Source organism: Mobula hypostoma, chromosome 1 (genome assembly GCF_963921235.1).
Source record: "Mobula hypostoma chromosome 1, sMobHyp1.1, whole genome shotgun sequence".
In the NCBI taxonomy this organism is placed as follows: domain Eukaryota; kingdom Metazoa; phylum Chordata; class Chondrichthyes; order Myliobatiformes; family Myliobatidae; genus Mobula; species Mobula hypostoma.
Genome location: NC_086097.1, coordinates 36,680,988 through 36,699,907, shown reverse-complemented (window position 1 = coordinate 36,699,907; position 18,920 = coordinate 36,680,988). Strand labels below are relative to the sequence as shown.

The 18,920-nt window shown below is 44.1% G+C and overlaps 1 protein-coding gene across 2 annotated transcripts in view; it reads left to right on the top strand.

Annotated features, from left to right (window-relative positions):
* Positions 1-18,920, top strand: part of prkcha (protein kinase C, eta, a) — a 255,443-nt gene that overhangs the window by 77,611 nt on the left and 158,912 nt on the right. The gene's annotated exons all lie outside the window — the stretch shown is intronic.

Sequence of the window (18,920 nt, the reverse complement as noted above, 5' to 3'; positions counted from 1 at the left end):
TGTCTTAGCGAACCTGTCCCTTTTTATCCCCCTGCTGGGGTATCGCCTGTCCATCACTTCAAACAGTTCAGGGCTCAAAGGGGGGAGCCGCTCCAGACAGCTCTTCCTCCCACATCCCTTCATTACACATCTCCAGACGCTGCTCCATTGTTCCTTATCTCTCCTTCCCCTGAGGGCAGGTGGCAGACCAACTGCTGATGCCACTGATGCTAGCCCAGGCCAGCAAACATCTTAATTTTATGTGTATTCTCGTAACACTTCCCCCCTTTAAGGATTTTTACCGGGAGGTAAAAATTACAAACATGACTACATTATCTGATACATACACAATATACATCTTTAACAGTTATTTAGCTAATACAGAGAATTTGAAATTGTCAACACCTTGACAGACAGTCATCACATTTTCTGTTCCTTTTACACGTGTTATTAATAATCCCTTAGACCAGGCTCCAACTCAGCAAACTTCATAGTGGCCAAAAACACTGATGAATTGCGACCAATGTAACCTCTCATTTGGTTTTGTCCCGGACCACAACAACAAGGGTCGTCCCATTCCGACTCAATTTTCCCTCGCAAGGGCTTAGTAGGAGGGGGACGGGTATTGACCGCAGAGTTATTGCAAAACTTCCTGCAGTACCCCACCATCTCCAAAAGCCTTCTGAGGGCCCTCTTGTCTGTCGGGGTGGGGAGGTCAGCGATAGCCTGCACTGCAGCTTGCATCGCTGCCAGCTGCCCCTGTGTCACCACAATTCCCAGGTAGGTGACTCTCGTGTGGCCGAATTCATTTTTTTCAAGGTTCACTATCAGACTGGCTTCAGGCAGCCGTATTAAATTGCCAATACACACCTCTGTGTTCATCAGCCCTTTAGTCACTGAATTACTCAAAAAATATGGGTGTTGTTTACTGGGCCGCCCTATTGTAACAGACATAACCCAACGTCCCAGTTCTTTGCATTTCCTCGGGACAATCAAACACATGGGTGCGAGTCGTTTAATTACTCCTTCGGGGATTAAGGGAGAGACCTTATCAGTAGACCTGGCCAAAACAATAGCCTTCTCCCATCTGACCGATCCCATCCTAATCTTTTCAAAATGGTTTTTTCCTCTTATCAAGGGGCCCCTAGCTTCATTGATTTCCACGCTAACACCGACTAGGTTTGTTCGCATATCAAAAGCCGGTGACCGTCTCAGTTCGCGTCGGTCATGATCAATAACATTTTTCCCCCTGGGCAGCCGGTAACTCTCTTTCATGATTCCACCAACTGTTTCCTCCAGCACCGCAAAATGTCCACCGGGGGGTACCTCGTGGGCCATGTTAAAAACCTCATCCCCATAACTCTTTTGCACCACCCCCCACTCCTCATCTGCGGATGCTGTACTTGATTTCCCTTTCTTCCTTAGCACTTCCTCATCCGCACAATAGCCTACTAGTTCCCTTGTCAAGGCTGTGTCAGAGAGAGCTGTCTCGGCCAAAACCATCAGCCCCTCGTCTCGCTCCTGCGTCTGCACAAATTCTTTCCTGGCTACTGCTACGTCCGTCCCAGCTCCCTCACTACCTCTTATCTCACTACACCCTGTCTCATACAAGGTTGGCAGAAATGTTTCAGCCAAATTCACCATCGCGGGCGGGGCCTCCATGCTGGCAGGCTGACCCGTCAATCTCACGACTGGGAACACGATTCCTCCGGCGATGTCATTACCGAGCAAGACTTCCACGTCTTTCATCGGTAATTCGGACCTCACCCCGATCGTGACTAGTCCAGAGACCAGGTTGCTCTGTAAATGTATCTGGTGCAAAGGGACTGACTCTGTCCCTTCCCCAACACCTTTGACCTCTACCTCCCCAGTCTGGGTCTCTGAGCTAAACTCTAATACACTCTTCAGTATTAGTGACTGACACGCTCCCGTGTCTCTCCAGATCCGCACTGGAACTGGTTTTAACCTCTTTTTCACTGACACCAGTCCGGCCGAGATAAACCTCTCGCGCCCTTCCTGGACTTTTTCAGACCTGTCCTTCCCTAGCGGTTCGCTTAACAGCTCAATACAGCCATTCAAAATTTCTGCTTTTCCTTTCCCCGTCTCCTTCCTTGGGGCAAAGCACCTGGACGCAAAGTGTCCGACTTTCCCACAATTATAACAGACGACCCCAGGAGACTTCCCACCAGACTGCTCCCGGTCTACCTTATCCTTTTCACTAGTCCCCGGCTTACTTTCTGACTTTTCCGGTGGACTCTCCCCGCCGTCCTGACTACCCTTCTGGTAGCCTTTACTCGGGGCAACCTTCATTTTATGCGTCAACGCATACTCATCCGCTAACTTAGCAGTTGCGGCTAACGTGGCTGCCTCTTTCTCATCGAGGTAGGGTCTCATACCCTCAGGGACACAACCTTTAAACTGCTCAATCAGAATCAGCTGCAGCAGTCTGTCATAATCCCCCTCTACCCCTTTCGAGGCGCACCAACGCTCACAATATGTTTGCATCTCGCGAGCAAACTCCAAATACGTGCGGTCCCACCGCTTCCTCGCATTCCGGAACCTCTGCCGGTATGCCTCCGGGACCAACTCATAAATCCTGAGGATGGCCTCCTTCACCACCTCATACTTCTGGGCATCTTCCGCGGATAAAGCTGAGTAAGCTTGTTGGGCTTTCCCTTTCAGTACACTCTGAAGTAAAACAACCCACTTATCCCTCGGCCAGTCCTGACTTATAGCTACTTTTTCGAAGTGGAGAAAGTACCGATCCACATCGGTATCGTCAAATGGGGGAACCAGCCTAACCTCCTGGGTCACCCGGAACCCTCCACCTTGGTTCGGCACGAGCCCCTGCTCGGCCCTTATCTTTAACTTCTCCAGCTCAAATTCCCTTTCCCTCTGTTTCTCCTCTCTCTCCAACTGTCTGTCCCTCTCTCTCTCTTCTCTCTCTAACTGTCTTTCTCTCTCTTGCCTTTCTAACTCTCTCTCCTGCCTTTCTAACTGCTTCTCTTCGTGTTCTAACTGCCGTACCCGGAACTCGTGCTCGAGTCTCAGTTTTTCAAGCTGTACCTGTACCGCATCTCCAGCAGGTTTTTCAATAGACACCTCCCCCAGCTCACCTTGGGGAAACACACCTTTAGATACATAGTGCTCTACAATAGCTCTGTGTATCTCCTCTCTCCTCATTGTCGACTTCACCTTGGCAAGATTCACCCGTTTGGCCACAGCTATCAATTCCGATTTCCTGGCATCCTCTAATGCCTCCAAGGTCGGCACCTTTATAAATTCCTCAACCTCCATTTCTGCTGTTTGTCTTTTCTTTCTTTCGGGAATTTTAACCCAATCAATTTACTCCGTCCCAAATTTAGCGTTCAAAATCGCGGACGAGAACCCCACTTATGTTACGTACCCCGTAACTGGGTTGCCAAACCAGCAGAAATGGATCACTCAGTTGGAGTCTGGAGTACTAGAACTAAGAAAGTTTTATTAAAGAAACAAGCAACACATTAATCGAAAGGATAATAAATGCAACAGTTCAGCGATGATAAACGCACATGTGCACAGAATTAAGATAACAGCATCAATCAAGCTCTATCGTTGTCTAGGGGTAAATGACCAATTTCAAAATGACTCAAAGTTCAGTCCAGTTTAGTAGTTCAGTTCGCAGTAATCGTTGCCATGGCGGTGGACAACGTGGGGGAAGAGAGAGATAGAATAGGAACAACTCATCATTCAGAACGGCTTCACTCACAGACCAGCAGGATGGCTCACAGACCAGCGAGATGGCTCACAAACAGCTTTTTGGGCGGGTCCTTGGTGATGTCACCTGAGGTCACCGACTGTGACCCCTCCTCCAGATGCGGTCGATCCTCTGCAGTGAACCCGGCACCCAGGCAAGGGCGGACACACACCGGGTTCCCGCTGATCGTACCTTTCCACCCTGTGCGTTGTCCGGTTCTTCTCACCACTCGTGAGAGGCGCACCGCTTCCAGGGTCTCGTTACCTCGGGTGGCGTGTGTGTCTGTCTTAGCGAACCTGTCCCTTTTTATCCCCCTGCTGGGGTATCGCCTGTCCATCACTTCAAACAGTTCAGGGCTCAAAGGGGGGAGCCGCTCCAGACAGCTCTTCCTCCCACATCCCTTCATTACACATCTCCAGACGCTGCTCCATTGTTCCTTATCTCTCCTTCCCCTGAGGGCAGGTGGCAGACCAACTGCTGATGCCACTGATGCTAGCCCAGGCCAGCAAACATCTTAATTTTATGTGTATTCTCATAACATTGTTAATTAACAAACCATTTTGGTATATTGTGCAATGTGGGTAAGATCATACATTGACATGGAGGTTGTATTTTACTGATCAGCAACAACAAAGTTGTTCAGTTTACTGTCAATTAACGATAATGTTTTTAGCTGATACAGTTGGCCCTCCTTATCCACGAGGGACTGGTTCTGGGACCCCTCGCGGATACCAAAAAACGTGGTTGCTTAAGTCCCTTATTCAACCTGTCTAAATGCAGTGGACATTAGGACCCGGCGGTGGAGCTCTGAATCCGCAGTGTTTCGGTTCGTGAAAATAATCACGATCACGATTGAAAATAAAGTGGAAATAATAAAGCGATCGGAAAGAGGTGAAACGCCATCGGTCATTGGAAAAGCGCTAGGCTACAGTTGGTCAACGATCCGAACAATTTTAAAGGATAAAGTGAGAAAAGCCCTGTCCCGATGAAAGCTACAATTATTACTAAGCAACGCAGTGGTTTAATTATTGGGTTTTTGATCCTTCACATCAACCTGGCATGGATGGAGAGCGTGCTCGGGAGCGTTTTGTCACTGGATCGAACTCGGGAATTTCCGTTCCCGAGCCCGGCGCTGAAACATACGTTTCTTAAGTGTTTTATATGCATAGAAAGGTAAAATATATACTATATACTAAGACAAACTTTTGACTAACTGATGCTAAATAATACCGGGTGTACCTGTTCCGACTTACTTAGTAAGAGAACCGTTTTTTTTCCGATCCCAATCCACGATAACCTACGCACATCCTCCCGTATACTTTAAATCATCTCTAGATTACTTATAATACCTAATACAATGTAAATGCTATGTAAAATATTTGTTATACTGTATTGTTTAGGGAATAATGACAAGAAAAAAAAGTCTGTACATGTTTGAACAACAAGTGCTGGAAGAGGGCTTCCGGGTTTTCTCGATTCACAGTTGGTTGAATTTGCGCATGCAGAACTCGCGGATAAGGAGGGCTGACTGTAATTTGAAAATGTCAGTGATTGCCAGAAATGACACCATAGCGGGTTCATAGATCCACTATCCTTAGACAATCTCATGCCTATTTAAAAATATGGGACTTCTCCAGTTCAATTTTAAGACAGAATTAGAGTCTTAGGACATTTCAGCACGGAAACAAGCCCTTCAGCTCATCTGGTCCTCACTGAGCTATTATTCTACATAGTCCCATTCACTTGCCATTGGACCATGGCCCTTTCATCCATGTACCTATCCAAATGTCTCTTAAATGTTGAAATCAAACTCACATCCGCAACATCTGCTCTCACCACGGTCTGAGTGAAGAAGCCTCCCCCCCATGTTCCCCTTAAACATTTTGTCTTTCACCCTTAATCCTTTAGTTCTAGTCTCACCCAACCTCAGTGGGAAAAGAAAAAGCCTGCACGCATTTACCCTACCTATACTCCTCATAATTCCCTTACTATAGAGAATAACGTCCTAACTTGTTCAACCTTTCCCTGCATTGCTGGTCCTCAAGTCCTGGCAATATCATTACAAGTTTTCTCTGCACTCTTTCAATCTTAAATATATCTTTTCTAAATCAAAGAAGGCTTACGAACCTTGTGTTATTCTCGCCAAGATCTTTTGGTTGAAGAAATGCCCTAAAATGGACATATATTTTGGGAAGAACTTGGTCAGTATTGAAAAAAATTGAGAGAAGAATATAAATTTGTGTTGTGTGCATATGTATACTTTAATGGAAAGGGAATGAGCTGGAATACAAGAACAAAAAGATGAATGTAAAATGCAGGCTGATGTTTAGATTGGCTACCAAGTTCAATTTAAGGGTCAATTTAAGTAATGAAAATGTATTTAGATGACAATACACAGGGTAAGCTGGCAAGAACTCAGTGAAGGAGGACAAACTTTAGTCATGAGACGTATCTCATAACGAAAATGTCTACAAAGTGGTGGACACAGCCTATTCCATCACTAGCAGTGCCATTCCCAACATTGAGAGATCCTTGCATTGCTTAATTGCTAAAAGGGAAAGTACTGAAGCAAAGTAGGACACAGAGGGATAGGAATGGGGACCAAAATAATGATTATCTTAGTAAAGAGCATATGAAGGCACTATCAATAGAAATAGCCTCTTCCCCCTGCTCTAAAATCTTACTGATCTAAAACAGTGGTTTGAAGAAATTGGTTTAGAGATAATAGAGCACCGAAATTGCATTCTCATATCAATTTGCAGAAAGTAAAAATGATCTCACTGTCTTCTGTGTAATCTGAGTTCTTCATCAGCTGTGCTGACTGCATGGGTACAGTAGAGATGCACGCCAATGATTATATTTGTTGTCTGATTTGATCTGCCTTATCCATTGACCAACAGAATTTTAACATAATGATGATAACCCAGCACCCGGTTAATAAATTCTTCATGAGTCCCAAATGGTGTACAAGCTCCTGATGGCATTTTGAGTTCTCTGCTTCCTATTTCACCAGATAGAACCTCCCAAATGCATTGAGGAGTTGCATGTAGAGTAATGCCCCACTACTGCCTTTTAAGCCAAAATTGTTTTAGTAGGCATGCCCTTAAGCAGCTGAGCCAATAATAAAGTTTATTGTGCTTTGTTCTTCTTGATGCATGGTCCTGCGACCAGTAAAAGCTGTGATGAAGGAAATTGCACCTTGTCCTTTATAATTTAAGGTAACTGCAAATACCGCGAATAGAATCGATTAGAGTCAAATTTATTATCTCTGATATATAATGTGAACTTTAGTTGTATTTTGACAGCAGTACTGTGCAAAGACATAAAAATCAATTTAATAATAAAATACAGTAGCGAAAACACAAAGGAATAATGAGGTAATATTCATAGGTTTATGGATCATTCAGAAATCTGATGATGGAAGGGACCAAGCTGTTTCTAAATCATTGAGTGTGGGTCTTCAGGCTTTGCTACCTCCTCCATGAAAGTAGCACTGAGAAGAAGGCAAGTCCTAGATGATGAGGCACCATCCCTTGAAGACGCTCTCTATGATGGGTAGAGTTATGCCTATGATCAAGCTCGCTGAGTTTACAATCCTCTGCAGCCTCTTGCAATCCTATGCATTGGAGGCTCTAAACAGGCTGTGGTGAAAGCAGTTATATTGCTCTCCATCATACATCTAAAGAAACTTGAGATTCTTTGTTGAAATACCAAATTTCCTCAGATTGTAATGAAGTAGATCCTTCCAGTCAAGATGCACCTGTGTACAATGCTCCTTCGATTGACGTCTTCTAGTTAGATTATAAAACCATATATTTCACTTGTTTTATGACTTTTACGCTTGCTTTTCATGTTGGATGTAATCCTGGAACTGTCGGAGCCTGTGATTTACTGCTCGGAGATTGTTTGGGTGTTCCAGTGTTCTGCAGTCTCCGAGAGGATTCTGGGAGGCAGAGGTAGTATGAGCGAACCTCATGGTGGCCAGGCTGCGAGCCATCACGTGAGCCGATGTTGAACTCCATTTTGCTGATTAAAGCTTCCATTGTTCGCCAGTTAAAGCAACAAGGGAGATTGAAACATCGAGGCAATTGCTGAAGTTTGGAGATTGTTTGGGTTCATCAGCACTCTGCAGTCTCCGAGGGGATTCTGAAGGACAGAGGCAGTGTGTGCGAACCTTGTAGCGGGAAAGCTGCGGGATGGGATGCAAGCTGACGTTCGACTCCATTTCACCAATTAAGGCTTCCATCTGTGCCATTTAAAGTAATGAGGGAGAATGAAGCATCGCGGCGAGTACAGAGGGTGAGCACCAGCTGCCTGTTTTTTTTTATCACTCTCTACTGGAGAGGAGAGAGCCTGCTGCTGTGCCCAGAAAGTATTGTTCAGGTTTTCTGCGCTTTGGATGTGGACTTGGACTGTAGACCGCTTTTCAGTCTCACAGTGTTTATATTTTGTGTTTTTCACCCGATCCTTGTTTTTTTTTGCAATGAGGTGGATTTGGGGGTCAATGTGCCTGTTCCATTTTGTTCATTTTTTTGTGTGGGGAGGGGTATTTGGAGTCAATGTGCCTGATTTATTTTGTTTGTTGTTTTGTGTGGGAGGAGGGACTTAGGCATTGATGTGCCTGTTCCATTTTAGTTCTGTTTTTTGTGTGGGGAGGTGGGATTTGGTGGTTGGTGATCAAGCTGCCTTTCTTTTCTTTCTTGATTTCATGACTACCCGGAGAAGAAGAATTCCCGAGTTGTATACTTTGATAATAAGTGAACCTTTGAACCTTTGAAGTAGAGCAGTTGGCGTGCCTTCTATGTCATTGCATTAATGTGTTGGATCCAGGATAGATCCTGTGAGATGCTGAGGCACAGGAACTTGAAGCTGCTCCTCCTTTCCACCACTGAATTCTCAATGAAGACTGGGGTGTCTTCTCCTGACTTCCCCTTCCAGTGATGTCCATAATCAATTCCTTGGTCTTGCTTACATTGAGTACGAGCTTGTTGTTGCAAAACCACTAAACCAGCCAATCTACCTCACTCTTGCACGTCTCCCCTTCACCGCCTGAGATTCTACCAGCAATAATGATGTCATTGGCAAAGTTATAGATGATATTTGAGCTATGCTTAGCCACACAGCCATGAATGTAGGCAGAGTAGAGCAGAGGGCTAAGCAGGCATCTTTGAGGTGCGCTTGTGTCAGCAAGGAAGATGCGATTAGTAATCTACACCGATTGTGGACTGCCATATGTAAGGCAAGGATCTAGTTGCAGAGGTAGGAGCACAGAGGTCCAGGTTTTGAAGCTTTGATAGTACTGAGGGAATGATGCTGTTGAATACCAAGCTGTAATTCATACACAGTGATTGGTTGTCGGCCTTGTGCTTGTCTAGGTGCTCTAAAGCATCTAGACAACATAAAAAACATACCTACAGCACGAAGCTGTGCTGAACATGTCCTTACCTTAGAACTACCTAGGCTTACCCATAGCCCTCTATTTTTCTAAGCTCCATGTACCTATCCAGGAGTCTCTTAAAAGACCCTATCGATTCCGCCTCCACCACTGCCGCCGGCAGCCCATTCCACGCACAATGAGATTTCTCTGTAGACCTGTTGTGCTGCATTGAAGCAGATCCATAAGTCCATAAGGTATAGGAGCAGAATTAGGACACTTGTCCCATTGAGTCTGGTCCACCATTTCATTAAGGCGGACCCATTTCCTCTTTCAGCCCCAGTCTTCTGCCTTCTCCCCATATCGTTTCATAATCAAGAATCTATCAACTTCTACCTTAAATGTATCCAATGACTTGGGCTCCACCTCTGCCTGTGACAACAAATTCCACAGATTCACCATGTCCTTGTTCGGGTAGTAGTTAATTCTTGCCAAATCCAATCTCCTGAAGCACCTCATGATGGTAGATGGGATTGCTGTTGGGTTTTTGGCATAGAGGCAGCTCATGCTGCTTGTTGTGACTGTCATCAAAAGCTACCAGAGTGGCACACAGCTAGCAGTATTAAAGTCTTTATTCAGCACACACAAGCTGACAGCATTTGGAGTCACTCTGCAGAGAAGCTCCCTGACAAAATATTACGTCACATTTTTAAATGCTAATAATGAAAGAAAACAACAGGATAATTCTATAGTTACAATGAATTCATACTGCTTCCATTGATTCAAACACCCAGATCTGCACACTTATACTCAATACACCCTAAATTGAATGTTAATCGGCACTGTCTCTGAGCTGCATTCATGCATTTGCAGACATCTCCAGTCTATGCTGTGTTTCTTGGTTTGTAATTAACCCCAGTCTGTAGCTCTAAGAACTTCATTGTTCTGAGCTGCGCTTTAAATTCAATCTACAATCCACAGTCAGATCTGAAGACTGGTTGCAGTTGAAGTTAATACTTGCTATATTCCATAGCTCCAGAATACACCCTAACAGTGCTCTTCTTGGGCACTGGAATGATTGCTGCCCTACTGATGCAGGCGGGAACCATGTACTCCACCAATGGGAGGTTGAGGATGTCCTTGAAGACTCCAGTCATTTGGTTGGCACAGGTGTTCAGTCCCTGGCCAGGTACGCTATCAGTGCCTATGCTTTGCTAAGGTTCATCCTCTTGAGGATGTTCAGACACAGTGATGAAGTGCTTCAAGAAGTTGGTCGTGAAGCATATCAACACCTGCATGAGGAGTGACCTGGATTTGCCTCCCATAACAGCAGGTCAACAGCAGACACCATTTTATTTGGTCTTCACTCAGCTATGGAACATCTAGACAAAGAAAAAGCATTCGTCAGGACGCTCTTTGTTGACTACACCTCGGCATTCAACAGCGTCATCCTCACAAAATTTACTACCAAGCTCTGAGACCTGGGCCTTGCTCTTTGATTTCCTCACTGACATCTCCTCCACGTTCACTGTCGGCACAGAGGCACCACAGGGCTTTATGCTTAGCCCACTGCTCTATTCATTTTATATTTATGATTGTGTACATAAGTATATCTCCAATGCCATATGTAAGTTTGCTGACAACAGCACTGTTGTTGGCCGAAACAAAATCAACATATAGGAGGGAGACTGAAAATATGATTGATTCATGCCACAACAACAACTTTTCACACAAAGTCAGCAAAACCAAAGAGCTGATTTATTAACTACAGGAGGAAGAAGCTGGAGACCCATGAGCCAGTCCTCACTCTGGGAATGGAGGTAGAGAGGGTTAGTACTTTTAAATTTTATTGTTACCATTCCAGAGGCTCTGTGATAGGGCCAATCCATAAGCCTTATTACGAGGAAGGCACAACAGGTCCTTTACTTTCTTTGACATTTGCATAGATTTGGTATGTCCCAATAAAAAACTTTAACACACTTTTCTAGGTGCTCAGTGAAGAGTCTCTGAACTGGTTGCATTATAGTCAGGTATGGAAATATCAATGTCCAGGAACATAAAAGACCGTAGAAGTGGTGGACACAACACAGTCCATCCCAGTCAAAGCCCTCCCCACCATTGACTACATTTACATGGAGCACTGCCACAAGAAAGCAGCAGCCATCAAAGACCACCACCATCAAGGCCATGCCCCTTTCTCACTACCACCATTTGGCAGGACATACAGAAGTCGTAGGTCCCACAGCACCAGCTTCAGGAACATATGTTACCCTTCAATCATCAGGGTCCTAAACTGGTATAGATAACTGATATCTCCACTACTCTGAACAGATTCTACAACCTACTGATGACCAACTTTCAAGGACTCTTACAACTCATGTTATCTCTATTACTTTTTATTTGCACAGTTTGTCTTCTTATGCACATTTGTCATTTATAAATTGCTGTTTATAATTAGTTTTTTTTTTGTAAATTCTATTGTATTTCTTTTTTTCCTGTGAATATCTGCAAGAAAATAAATCTAGAGTTAGTATATGGTAACATATATGAGCATTGATAATAGATTTACTGTAAACTTTGAAATTTGAACTTTGCATATTGGCCTCTGAGATATAGGCTCTCCAAATGTTGTGGAAGTTCCAACAGGTGTAGTTTTATTCTCCCTTGTAAGCATGCATAAAAGGTGTTGGTTTCATTAGGGAATGAAGCATCTCTACTATTTATATTGTTAGGTTGCTGCAATGCTGCGAAAAGTGTTGGGGTTGTACTCTAATTCCTTTGTGGATCAGGCTCTGTATCACATAGATTTCAGTGGCCACTTTATTAGGTACACCTGTACACTTGCTCATTAATGCAAATATCTCATCATGTGGCAGCAACTCAGTGCATAAAAGCATGCGGACATGGTCAAGAGGCTCAGTTGTTTATTTTAATCTTTATTTAGAGATACAGTGAGCCACACCGCCCAGCAACCTACCTATTCAACCCTAGCCTAATCACAAGACAATTTATAATGACCAATTAACCTACTAACCTGTCCGTCTTTGGATTGTGGGAGGAAACCCATGCGTTCACGGGGAGGATATACAAACTCCTTACAGACAGTGTCAGATTGAACACTGAACCCCCACGGTCCAAGATGTAATGGCGTTGCGCTAACCACTGTGCTACTGTAGCACCCCTAGTTGTCCAGACCAAACATCAGAATAGGGGAGAAGTGTAGTCGAAGTAACTTTGAACGTGGAATGATTGTTGGTGCCAGATGTGGTGGCCTGAGTATCTCAGAAACTGCTGATCTCCTGAGATTTTCTTGCACAACAGTCTCTAGAGGTTACAGAGAATGGTGCAAAAAGCAAAAGTTGTCCAGTAAGCGGTAGTTCTGTGAGCAAAAATGCCTTGTTAATGAGAGAGGTCAAAGGGGAATGGCTAGTTTAAGCTGACAGGAAGGTCACAGTAAGACAAGTAACCACATGTTACAGCAGTGATGTACAGCAGAGCATCTCTGAACCTTGAGGTGGATGGGCTATAGTAGCAGAAGATCATGAACATATACTCAGTTACTAGGTACAGGAGGTACCTAATAAAGTGTCTACACAATGTATGTTGGAAAGGTTTTCAAAAAAATGTAATTGCTTTGATCCCTGTAAGTTAAATGGATTTCGCTAAGAACCATAAGATTTTTGTAGTTATCTTAGTTTATGTCAGTTTTTTTAAAGATTAGCTTTTTATCACGTTTGTGGCACGTGGCCAAATGGTTAGGATGTTGGGCTCACGATCTGAAGGTCATGAGTTCGAGTCTCGGCCAAGGCAGCGTCTTGTGTCTTTGAGCAAGGCACTTAACCGCACACTGCTCCAGTCCACCCAGCTGAAAATGGGTACTGGAAAATGCTGGGGGTTAATCTCGCGATAGACTGGCGTCCTATCTGGGGGTGGGGGGTGGGGGGGGGAGTCTCGTACTCTCAGTCGCTTCACGCCACAGAAACCGGCATAAGCACCGGTCTGATAGGCCTCAAGGCTCGGAACAGACTTTAACTTTTTTTTTATCACATGTACATTGAAACATACTGTGAAATGCACCATTTGCGTCAAATCAAATCAGTGACGGTTGAATGGGCAGCCCACAAGTGTTGCTACGTTTCCAGTACCAATGGAACATGCCCATAACAGATTATTCCTGACCGTGCATCTTGGCAATGTGGGAAGGGCCAGAGGAAGCACCTGCAGTCACGGGAGAACATGCAAGTTCCTTCCCGACAGTGGTGGGGATCGAACCTTGATCTTACAGCTGGGGCACTGTAAAGCCTTGCGCTAACTGCTATGCTAAACTATTCGAAGTACTTAATTGTTGGCTCAGCAGTTAATAGATCCTCAACCAAAACTATGTTCTGGTATGATACAGCAGCTGTCATTAGTGATTAGTGGGGTGTCCAGGGAGGGGCAGCACCTCTGGTGGTGGGCTTGTCGAGCTCTGCCCAGGGGCAGCTCATCCACCTTTGGTCCCCACCCCACCCAGCTCTCACTGGTGACTCTCAGTAACGGTTTGCAAGCGACAGTGGCCGCACCCCGGTACACCGCATCGACAGGCAAGCTAAGCGAGGTGAGGGTAGCTGGGAACCTCCAACCGCGGTGAGGTAGGGATATGCCTCCCCAGCATGCGAAGCCAGTTCTGGCGGATCAACTACTAGATATGATGGGCAAGAAGGCGGTGCTGCAATGCTTCGCGGAGAGCGAAGGGCATGACAAAACCCGGAAGGCATCATGGCTGTCCACTGCAGCCAACGAAGTCTCCAGTTGTGACGATTTTTCATACCTTTGCACCTAGATTTTTGAGGCTGAGAGAGTGGAACTGCCCAGTGCGATGGCTTTTTCACTATAAAACTACTCCTGCACAGATTATGTTATCATCGGAAACGAGGGACAGCCAGCACCCATTAGTGATTACGCCAACACATGCTTACATAACTGGTAACTTGGTTCTGGAAATCCTGTCACCTCAGACAATCGTATTTGCAGGGCTCGTCTGTACCCCCTTAACAGACTGCCACCAAAACCTTCACAGTGTTCCGCAGCAGACACCAGCACTCTTTCTTCAGCATAATGACGAGAGAAAAGATGCGTATTTTATACAGGAAATATATGCCAGTATCTGAAAAGGGAAGAGAGATAACATTTCAGAGCTGCCTTTGCTCCAGTAGATTCAATGTGTATTACATTACATTTGAGAATTATAACTGCTGCACTGCAACATTTGCTGTTATTTACTGCTGTGGGGTGGCTTCTTCCTTCGCTGCTGTGCAAGGTAAAGATCCAACAGCACTGGACAGAGCACAGTGTGAAGCCTCTTGCCACAATACAAGGGACAGAGAACAGCACAATAAGCAGGAGCTGGAACAGATCATGTCAACAGCTGGTCTAAGGAAAACACCACGACCATGATTGTCACTGATGTTTGTCCTGTGTAACCACTGCATCGCCTTATGGCTTTGCTGTTTGTTCTTTGCTGAATTTATTGATTTCACTTGAAAATACTTACCTAGGCAATGCTACCCACCACACTGTGCTGCTTTAAGTTATGTGCTTATGCCTTGGAGTATGCTTGACCAGTTTTGACTGACTTAAATGGTACTTGTAAAGCCAGAAAAAACAATATTAGTGGCCATCTGGAACCTGCTATTCTGAATGCTCAAAGATGCATCCAAAACACTCCCATGGATGCTCAGTTCTGTTAAGCTTTACCTGCAGGTAGGCAAACACCAGTTTACTTCCTATAAGGCCATAAGACATAGGAGCTTAATTAAGCCATTTGGCCCACTTAGTCTGCTCCACCATTCTATTGTAGCTGAATTGTTGTCCCTCTCCAACCCATTCTCCTGTCTTCTCCCCGTAACGTTTGATGCCCTGATTAATCAAGAACCTATTGTCCTCTGCCTTAAATATACCCAAAACCTGGACTGCACGGCTGTCTGTAGCAAAGAATTTCACAGATTCACCAGCATTTGGCTAAATAAATATTGCATTATCTCTATTCTGAATGGATATCTCTCTATTGGCTGTATGGCTGTACCCTCAAGTCCTAGATTCCTCTGCTCTAGGAAACATCCTCTCCACGTCCATTCTATCTAGGCCTTTCAATATTCAATAGGTTTCAATGAGATCTCCCATCATTCTTCTAAACAGTGAGTACAGGCCTAGATCCATCAAACGCTTCTCATATGTTAACTCTTTCATTCCTGGGATTATTCTCATGAATCTCCTGTGGACCCTCTTCAATTCCAGCAAATCTTACTCAAAGCTGCTCACAATATTCCAAGTACAATCTGACTAATGTACTTATAAAGATTCAGCATTACATCCTTGCTTTTGTATGCTTTCGAAATGAATGCTAACATTGCATTTGCCTGCGTTATCACTGACTCAACCTGCAGGGAATCCTGCATGGGTCCCTTTGCACCTATGATATCTGAACTTTCTCCCCACTTAGAAAACAGTCTGTGTCTTTATTCCTTCTTCCATGCACTTCCCTGCAATTTATTCCATCTGATACTTCTTTGACCATTCTCCCAGTCTGTCTATGTCATTCTGCAGACTCTCTGCTTCCTCAACAGTACCTGGCACTCCACCTATCTTTGAATCATTCTCAAACTTGGCCACAAAGCAATCAATTCCTTCATCCAAATCTCTGACATAAAACGTGAAAAGACATGTCCCAACACAGACCGCACTATATATCACTAGTCACCTGCAGTCAATCAGAAAAGGCCGCCTTTATTCTGACTCCTTGCCTTCTACCAGTCGATCAATCTTCTAATCATGCTGGTATCTTTCTTGTAATACCACGGGTTCTTAAGTTGTTAAGCAGCCTCATGTGTGGTACCTTGTCAAAAGCCTTTTGAAAATCCAAACAAATGACATCCACTGATTCTCCTTTGTCTATCCTGCCCTGTTATTTCCTCAAAGAACTCCAAGAGATTTTTCAGGCAAGATTTCCCCTTAAGGAAGCCATGCTGTCTTTGGCCTATTTTGTCATGTGCTTCCAAGTACCCTGAAACCTCATCCTTAATAATCGACTCCAACATCTTTCCAACCACTGAAGTCAGGCTAACGGGCCTATAATTTCCTTTCTTCTGCCTCTCTCCTTTCTTAAAGAATGGAGCGACATTTGCAATTTTCCAGTCCTCGGGAACCATTCCAAAATCTAGTGATTCTTGAAAGATCATTATTAATGCCTCCACGATCTCTTTAGCTACTCTTTCAGAACGCAAGGGTGTAATCCATCTGGTCCAGGTGACTTATCTACCTTCAGACCTTTCAGCTTTCTAAGCACCTCCTCACTAATAATAGCAACTACACTCACTTTTGCCCCCTGGCACTCTCGCATTTCTGCCATTTTGCTAGTGTCTTCCACAGTGAAGACTGACCCAAAATACTTACTAAGTTTGTTGGTCATTTCCTTGTCCCCCCATTACTACCTCTCCAGCATTATTTTCCACTAGTCCGATATCCACTGTCATCTTTCCTTTTTATATATCTGAAAAAAATGAGTCCTCTTTTATATTATTGGCTAGCTTATCTTCATATTTTATCTTTAATCTCTATGAGTTATTTAGTTGCCTTCTGTTGCTCTAAAAAGCCATCTGGCAGTAATTCTACAAATTCCCTCCCTTGGGATTCAGTACCAACATGATTTTTCCAATTTCCCTGCATATTGAAATCCCCCATAACTATCACAACATTGCCCTTTTGATATGTCTTTTCTATCTCCCATTGTAATTTGTAGCCCATATCCAAGGTACTGTTCGAAGGGCTGCATGTGACTCCCATCAGGGTCTTTTTAACTCTTGCAGTTTCATAACTCTACCAACAAGGAATCTACAACTTTTGATTCAATGCCACCTCTTTCTAAAGATTTGATTTCATATTTTACCAGCAGAGCACTCAACCCCTCTGCCTACCTGCCTGTTCTTTCAGCTATGATCTTCTTTCAGCTAAGGCATCCGATAGTCTTGCGAGACCATGGATCTGCGCCTGGAAAGTCTTCACTCTCCAGGGCGCAGGCCTGGGCAAGGTTGTATGGAAGACCAGCAGTTGCCCATGCTGCAAGTCTCCCCTCTCCACGACACCAGTGTTGTCCAAGGGAAGGGCATTAGGACCCATACAGCTTGGCACCAGTGTCATCGCAGAGCAATGTGTGATTAAGTGCCTTGCTCAAGAACTCAACACGTTGCCTCGGCTGGGGCTTGAACTCACGACCTTCAGTTTGCTAGTCCAATGCCTTAACCACTTGGCCACGTGCCCACAACATCATACCTGCCAATATCTAACTGCACTACAAGATCTTCTACTTTATTCCATATACTGCATGCATTCGTATATAACACCTTCAGTCCTGTGTTCATCATCCTTTTCAGTTTTGGCCCTCGGTTAGACTTTCTCATCCCACTGACTGCAATTTTTCCCCGTCATCAGCCTGTCCTTCCTCACAGTCTCACTACACACTGCCTCTGCTTGTAAACCAACATCCCTATCCTCAGTCTTATCACTCCTCTTTTTCTGCAGGTACTATCTCAGCCCACAGAAAACGAATCTCAGGGTAATATATGGTCCCATGTATGTACGCTGATAATAAAATTCACTTTGACTTTGACTTTGACTCTGGTTTCTATTATCCCCCCCCGCCAAATTGGTTTAAACCCTCCCAAACAGCTCTAGCAAACCTGCCCACAAACCTACTCCTAGTTATGAGCTCATGAATTACAGTCAAAAAAATTTCTTTAATTCTCTTTGCTCAGAGGAAAGATTATTTTCACTTTATCAGTTTATGCAGATGTTGTAAGTAAAATCTGCTATATTTATGGTGGTGTGTAAGGCATTAAATTAAAATTGCTTGATTTGGAAACTTGGGCCAATGCTTCAGAGTACACATATTGCTTTCTGCAATGCAGAGTGGAATTACAAATGGCATTAATTAAACATATATGATAGGCTCACATTTATTTAATGCCTTATCCAGTTACTCAGTACTTCAACAATGATTTGGTTTTACACAATGCCTTTCTTGTAAAAGAAATGTCCCACGGTACTAAAATTTGACACCAACATGCACAATTTGTTACTGTTTTCTTACAATGTACAACGCCGTTTGGCTCATTGTGCTAATGTAAGCGCTTGGAGCAATTCTATCAATCTCATTCCCCCACATTTCCCTCTACCATATTCTCTCCCAGCCCCCTAATTTTCCTACTAGTCATGTACTCAGAGGGTAGTTTATAGTAACAATGACCAGCAAAAAAACGATCAAAGATTTGCTCAGAAATGTGGACTTTATAGAGTGTCTTAAAGGAGGAGGGTAGAATTGGCAGCAATGAGCTCAAAAGCAAATTCCAGTGTTTAAAATCAACCACTAGAAGACCGGGCATTTTGTGATGCAGCGACAAGGATCACGTAAAAGGAATGCATCCAGGAATCCAGAAGTGGAGGGGTACTGTTAGGGCTTATTCTGGAGATATTGTAGTTTGATTGTTTGTGGTTTTGTATTGCTATATTTATGCTCTGTTTTTGGTTGGTGCAGCTGTAACAAAACCCAATTTCCCTCGGGATCAATAAAGTATGTCTATATCTATATGCAATGTAGCAAATATTAATTTCAACAGCAACCAGTCTTTAGATCTGAATACTGATTGCAGATTGAATTTAAAATGCAGCTCAGGACAATGGACCTCCTGAAGCTGCATTTTAGAGAAAGTTGCAGGTGCATGAATGCAATCAACACCTTACTGACCTGAGAATCTGTCTAGGCATGAATACAGCTCAGAGACCACAGTAATTAAAACT